At 39.2% G+C, this 6,265-nt stretch overlaps 1 pseudogene; it reads right to left on the bottom strand.

Moving 5' to 3' along the window:
- Positions 1-1,928: 1,928 nt before the first annotated feature.
- Positions 1,929-2,419, bottom strand: LOC147423399 (uncharacterized; annotated as a pseudogene).
- Positions 2,420-6,265: the final 3,846 nt, after the last annotated feature.

Raw genomic sequence — 6,265 nt, 5'->3', positions numbered from 1 at the left:
AAAGAGCTATTATTAGCTATCGAGTAGCAATCGCTAGCGATAAAGTAGCCTTGGCTATGAAATAGCAAACACTAGCTATGAGATATCTATCAATAGCTATAAAACAAGCACTATATTCTATGAATAGCTGCCAATAGCTAGCTATCAATAGTTATCCAATAGCAATCAATAGCTGTGAAACAACCACTAGCTGGGAAAAGCTATCAAATAGCAGTTACCAAAGAGCTATTAATAGCTATCAAATAGTAGTTATGAACATCAATAGCTATCTAACAACAATTACTATCTATAAAATAACTATCAAATAGTAAACACTAGCTATGAAATAACTATCATTAGCTATTATAGTTATCAAAGAGCTGTTCTAGTAGCTATTGTGTAGCAATCACTAGCTATGGAATAGCTTTGGCTATGAAATAGCAGCAAACACTAGCTATGAGATATCTATCAAATAGCTATCAATAGCTATGAAACAAGAAGCACTAGCTATGAACAGCTATCAATAGCTATCAAACAGCAATCACTAGCTAATAGCTTTAACTAAAGAAAATACTTGATTATTAGCTATTGATAGCGATCACTAGCTATAAAATGGCAATCATCGGCTATGAAATATCTATTATTTAGCTATCAAATACCAATAAATGGCTATAAAATAGCAATTGCTAGCTATGAATAGCTATCGGTAGCTATCAAAGAGCTACCAATAGCTATCAAATAGCAATTACTACATACAAAATATCTTTCAAATAGCAAACACTAGCTATGAAATAGCAATCACTAGCCATGAATAGCTATCAAATAGCTTTGACTAGCTATGAAATACCTCATCCTAAAGAAAATACTTGACTATTAGCTATCAATAGTCATCACTAGCCATAGAATGTCATTGACTAGCTATAAAATATCTTGATTACCTATTAAAAAGAAAATTTTGGCTATGAAATAGCAATCACAAGCCATGAACAACTATCAATTGCTATCAAAGAGCTATCAAGAGATATTTTATAGAAATCACTAGCTATGAAATAGTTTCACCTAAGGCAATACCCGATCAATAGCTATTACACAATTGCTAATAACAGATAAGTTATTAGTATCTATCACTATCAACAAGTAGGTAATTACAAAAATAGTCATTATTGGCTATCAATACCAATACCAATCAGATAGCCTAGCAGAAGTTATGTAACAAGACATAGCTACCAGTCAAACTTTGATGGCTATCAACTGGCCAATATAGTGAACAACTACGACATATATTTGACTAGTTATAAGATGGTACAACATAGCTAGTGGGTGGCTATGAAGTAAACTGCATTTGATAGCTATTAGTGTGGCAAGAGTTATCTATAAAACACGGATAGCTACCAGCCAAAATTTGACAGCTATTAACTAGCCATTGCCAAAGAATAACTATAACGAGCAGCCATGAAACACATAATTGCCAAAGAATAACTATAACGAGCAGGCATGAAACACATAATTGACAGCAAAACAGATAGATAATGGTCAGTAATTGGCAGCTAAACCTTGGCAATAGCTATGTGCGTAATTCAAATAGTTGTGCAGTCGAAAATCTTCTACCCGACAAGAGTATCTAACAATACAAAAAGCCACTACATGGCATACACTTTCTTCCATACTTGTGATACTTCCAATAAATGGATATGTATGGGATGTTTGATATACTCCTTTCGACCAATTCTCTTTCGACATACGTCTTTTTTGTTGGGGGATACACGAGTCTCAAGCATCCAAAGTTGACTATTAGCTCCTTTACCTCTTCAAGTATGCGACTTTTTTGAAGACTCCAATGACATGTGGCAAAGGACAAAGTGGTCTTCTTAGTTTGTTGGAGTAGCCGATTCTTGGCTCCATACAAGTTCCTTCTATGAATAGAAAGTAGCTTGGAGACAAAATTAACATTAAGGCCTTGTGCTTGCTCTGGGTTTTTTGAGTTCAAAAGCATCATCATGGTAGACCTCTTGAGGAACATCTCATCTTTAGTTTGTGGCCTCTTCAAGTCTTGAAGTGTGTTCCAAATATTTTCTATCAATGTATCTACAAAACAGGGTGTTGATGCTTTGTTGTTCTGGATATCTTTCAGTGAAGGGTACTGAATCATCCGATTGAAGATGTCTTTCTTGGTGTCCATGTCCATTCCACTCGTGCTTTGAAGTACATATCGTGCAATCCCTTTTGCTCTCTTTGCTCTTTTTTCATTCTCGACGATTTTTGCACAGCCCTGTGCCTTTGTTAAGTCTTCTATTCCTTTAGCTCCTTCATTCCCTTCTCTTTCAACAACCAAACCTACATCTGCTCTTCTCTTAAATCGGGCTCTTTGTTCTCTCTTGCAGAAAGCGTCATATTCCCTGATCACCATTGCCTGCTTCAAGTCCTGGAATGAACCAACCATAAAAAACATAACACAGTGACTTATTTACAATCATCAGCTAAGCTACAAGGAGCTTTAGACAGTGCAGTCATAATCAAAAAGAGACTTTAGGGCAACAGCCCACCAAGGCATCTTCAGATTCACGAAAAAAGTGTTGCAAAAGCAAGTAGGAACCCAAAAAATGTTTGGATGAAATAATGAGCTATCATGACATAAACAACGGGTATTATCGGGATCAAATCGTCACGGGGAATGTAGGGAATGGGAACCTCGAACAGAGAAACTAACATCTAAAGGATTCTCACTTCTACATCTATTTGTGTCATTTCATTGTGTTGATGTCATGAATGTTGCTCTAGACCACCATGTGGTGTTCTATGCTTACTATCTACATTGAGTTCCTCCTTCCCAACAATACAATACAATGTAACAACCGTAGATAAATTAAAGACAAGCATAGTATCCTTGGTCGTGTAGATAATAACCACGAATCGTGTCACTAACCATATGTACATACCTCCCTAGATTTTACAATACAAGGCAACAACTGTGAATAAATTAGAGACTACAGATCGTACTGTGACTGACCATATGTACATATCTCCTCGAATTCTGCCCTCACTCCCACCCAAACATAACAAGTGCATTTAAAACAAACCTGCCCAAAGCACAATAGTTAAAAAGAGAGGGAGAGAAACATATATAATGGCAAGGCACCTGCTCCTTATCCTCCCCTTCCAAAGATGCAAGTTCCACCATGAGTTCTACTCACCTACAAAGCAGAAGAAAGACGCTTGGAGAGAGTGAGAGAGCAATACAGAAAGAGCTGCACAGAGAGAGAGAGAGAGAGAGAGAGAGAGAGAGAGAGAGAGAGAGAGAGAGAGAGAGAGAGAGAGAGCGCAATGTTCCATAGCTGCAAGAACACAGACGCTGGCAGAGTGCGGGATGGTTCAAAAAATTTACTTGCCATAATGAAATTATACTTTGTGAGTCTGACCACATTTTAAAAAATAGTAGTTCCAAAAAATAGATTTTAATGTTTCAAAGGACGAGAATTACTAGCTTCCTCACTCTCCGAAAAGTGATGTCCCGGACACAGCTATTGTGTCCACCCACTCATGCTTCCACCCTACATGAATATAAAAAATCCACTTAATTACAAGAACAAACAAGTCTATATATCTCTCTCACACTTCATGGAAATGGTTACAAGAATTCGAAAAATCCACTTAATTACAAGATCATACTACTCTAGAATAAGCATATCTCTTTAATCAAAAGAATGTCAAAAGTGATCGTTCATAATGGTTTACAAAAAAGGTCATTTTCCACACAATGCAAGGTGGTGTTTGAAATATCTAGTCTAAGTCAAGGGCTGGTGGATTTAACTCCACAATGTCTGGATGCAGCTCCCCAACAGAGATGTTACCTTCAGGGCACAATCTAGCTCATTTGCGTGTCTCTTGTCTCGCTCCTGTATCTCTCTCAGGAGAGATAGAGCGATAGCACGAGCAAGAAGGAGGCATAGAGCGAGAGAAGTAGAAAAAGATAGGAGACTCGCCTCAGATACAAAAGCATTAGTAATTCTTAGCAAATTAAAAACTCACCTTAGGACTTCTTTATATAGGCTCTCCAACTCTCACTCTCCTACCCCTTTCTCCCTCTCTCTTTCTCTCTCGCTCTATCTATTGCGCTCACTTAGAGAGAGCGTTAGCACCCAATTGGAGAGAGGGAGAGAGAGGGAGAGATATGGCAAAGGAGAACGAGAACGCTAGGATTGATAGCGTTAGGGAGAGAGATTTTCTATTTTAAAAAAACGCAAAAGATTAGGTTTTTAACTATATATATTTTTCATATCATCTCTCTTGCTCTCTCTCTCTCTCTCTCTCATGCGCATGTCCAAATTGGGCGCTAGCACTCACTACAAGCATGTGCAAGGGAGAATGAGAGAGATGGAGAGAGAAGGAGAGATAGAGCGAGAGAGAAAGCGATAGAGATAGAATACTCACTTCAATTAGAAAAGCGTAAAAAAATTATTAGCAATTTAAAAAATTCATCTATTACTTCCTTTATATAGTCCCTTTTCTGCGAAATCTTCTGCCTCTCTCTCTCTCTCTCTCTCTCTCTCTCTCTCTTGCAATCACTATGAGAGGGTGCTAGCGCGCAGTTGATGAAACAGAGAGAAATAGAAAGTTGCGATCACTTCGAGAGGATGATCTGCATGATAGCTCCAGTTGAAGAAAGAGCGCCCGTTAAACGACAATGATTTAATTTTGAGAAAAATACCAAAAAAACCCTCTAATTTATGAAAATTCCAAAAATTCCCCTCAAATTTCAAAAATTCCCAAAGTACCCCCAATATTTTGTCATAAATTCCCAAAGTGCCCTTCAAATTTTATTTTACAAATTCCTAAAATACCCTGATCCTGAGATTAAATTTCTCTAAAGATAGAAAAATTTGTAGCTTTTCATACGAAGAGTGATTGTCTATCAACACAAGATGCTAAAACTTGAATTTGAGTTGGTTTTGTAGGCTTTAAAGATGAATCGCTCCATCATTTTTAGACATAATTGCCTTCTTTGCGAGGGAATTTGTGACAAACTACATGCTAAGCACTAAAAAACGGATCTCAGTTGTCAAAAAGGAATAAAGATGAGAAAATATTGAGCAATCCGAGCAAAATAGATAAAAGGGTATTTTGGGAGTTCTTGAAATTTGAGGGATATTTTGATAGTTTCCCCTTTGAATTTTAAATCTATATATTTATCATTTTATCTGTCTCGCTCTATCTCTACTCTCTCTCTCGTCTCCGTTTTCAGTAACTGAGCGCTAGCGCCCTACGGCAGCAGCTAATGCAGGTTAAAACTCTCTTCTTCTTCTTATTCTCTTCCACGCCCCTGTCTACCCACGACCGCCTCGCAAGTTGCAGGAAGACGGATTCTCGTTCAAGTAGACGCTAATCATGTCACATATTCGCACACAAGTAGAAGCTATTATGGTGATGCGGTCAAGGAGGGCGGGCCGAAACTACCTTCTCACATGGATGACAACGTGCCTGTGGTTGGCACAGGCCTTAGGAAGGGGGGTTGGAGGGCAGCTTGCTTCATACTTGGTGGGTTTGAAGTGGGTAGTGTAGCAAGAAACCTTGCTTTAACAGACGTAGAACGGCGAGAGCAATGTGGACGGTGCCCCTCTCTCTCTCTCTACTCGAACTCGAGTTGGTGCTTGCACCCAACTATAGAAAATAGAAGATCTGCACGGGAGAACAAATTAGGCGACGCTGCTAATTTTCAAAAACGCCAGATCTGGCAAAAAATGCAGGTAGAGGGAGGGGTGTTCCGGCGCCTAATTTGAAAGCTTCTAACTCGGGATGGCGCACAATAATATTTAGAAATTTTCTCATGTAGCAAAATGGAGTCTTTTCTAGTGTTTTTCATACAATGAATAACATCAACATCATGAGCTTCTGCTCGAGAGGCTCCGCATACCTAGCTAGGTACGATTGGGGGCAGGGGACCACTAGCCCCCTTTTCCAGTGTTTTTCATACAATGAATAACATCATGAGCTTCTGCTCGAGAGGCACCGCATACCTAGCTAGGCACGATTGGGGGCAGGGGACCGCCGCCCCCCCCACCGGGCCGGCGGTCCCCTGCCCCCAATCGTGCCTAGCTAGGTATGCGGTGCCTCCCTCACAGAAGCTCATGATGTTGAGGTAAGTCACAATGTGGGAATTATTGTGAGAATTTGTCCAAAACTTCTGGTGGCGGTTCATGGGTCTAGATTCAACCAGCAAAATTTGTTTTGCTTAGCTAGTTTCTTGCATTTGACAGCCACAGAAGCAATTGCAGCCCAAGTTCGTTGGCTA

Source organism: Adiantum capillus-veneris, chromosome 26, assembly GCF_014529385.1.
Source record: "Adiantum capillus-veneris isolate H3 chromosome 26, ASM1452938v2, whole genome shotgun sequence".
In the NCBI taxonomy this organism is placed as follows: Eukaryota; Viridiplantae; Streptophyta; class Polypodiopsida; order Polypodiales; family Pteridaceae; genus Adiantum; species Adiantum capillus-veneris.
Note: the sequence above shows the minus strand (reverse complement) of the source record. Positions and strands in the feature narration are given on the sequence as shown.